The following is a 1,393-nucleotide window of genomic DNA, read 5'->3' on the forward strand; positions in this document are numbered from 1 at the left end:
TGCTATGCCTATTGTGCTAAAGGGTGTGTCCTACAGTTCATTTAACGGCATCTCACTCTGCCAATCAACCATTTAAAAGATGGTTTGATTGTCTTTCAAATATTGCTTCAGCATCTGATTATTTCACTTATAGAAATATATAATCCTCCCAAGCCATTATCACTTCTTGGAAAAAGTAGTTTTGACTATATGAAACATTTCCTCTACTAAATTTTATCAACACACGACATGTCAAATTTTAGAGATTCGTGCCTTGAAATTGTTCTTATTTTTTTCTTGCTAAATGAACATGCAATTATCTGTTTAGTATAAAAATACATAGTGTTGGTAAATACAGGCAGTTCTTACATTTTGTGTCCATTGTTATTGTCATATTACATAATTGGATGCAAACAAAGAAACTTTTAATTATGTAATTGTTGTCATATTGAAACTTTCTGATAGCAATAATATATTTTATTTTTGAAAATTTCAACTTCAACTGCTCATTGGTTTATGTTGATGTTGCATTGCTTCAGTATCCAATATGTCTTTTTTCTGAAGCAGGTTTTAATGATCCTGGAGTAGCAGGAGGTACAACACAAGGATTACATATTACAAGTTCTGCTACTGGACAGTGGACCTAATGCCTTGGGCATGATACATATAGTACTTAGGCTTTTAGTTATCTGTATAAGTATAGCTCATCTAAAATACCACAGAATTTCCCTCAGTATTAAGGTTCTATAGGTTCTGCACTGAGATAAATAAATATAATTTAGTTTCTAAACCTGGGAAAGTATTCTTTAACAATTTTTTCAAGTTGATTCTAACCTTAAGAAAAGCTTATTAAGGTTCAGTTTGTTCTAAAACAGGTCCCTTAAGACTCAAAAAGTAGTCAACAACACCCAAAGGAAGCTCTACTCCAAGGTGCTCTGACACACCCAGGATCAGAGGTAAGCAGGAACCAACATCTGTCCCAACACTGGGAGTAACTGGGAACAGCGGGACCAGGCACACAGGAAGTCCACCAGCCCAGTGACTCCGGTTCCTTCAGGTCTGTCTGAGTTAGTGTTCTGAGCAGACCTTGGGCACAAGCTCTGCAGCCAGTCACACAACACCCAGAGAAAGCCACACTCCCAGGTGATCTAACAAGCCCAGGATCCTAGGATCCCAGAATCACAGGATCACAGAGACAGCTTGACTCTGAGGAGTTCTGACAAAACCAGGATCACAGGAAGGACAGTCTCTCTGAGCTGGTGTCCTGAGCAGACCTTGGGGCAAGCTCTGCAGCCAGTCCCACAGCACACAGAGGAAGCTGCACTTCCAAGTGCTCTAACAAGCCCAGGATCACAGGACCACAGAGACAGCTAGACTCTGAGATAACTCTGAGATCCTGACATAATCAGGATCA

The sequence above is a fragment of the Mastomys coucha genome, unplaced genomic scaffold (genome assembly GCF_008632895.1).
Source record: "Mastomys coucha isolate ucsf_1 unplaced genomic scaffold, UCSF_Mcou_1 pScaffold9, whole genome shotgun sequence".
In the NCBI taxonomy this organism is placed as follows: Eukaryota; Metazoa; Chordata; class Mammalia; order Rodentia; family Muridae; genus Mastomys; species Mastomys coucha.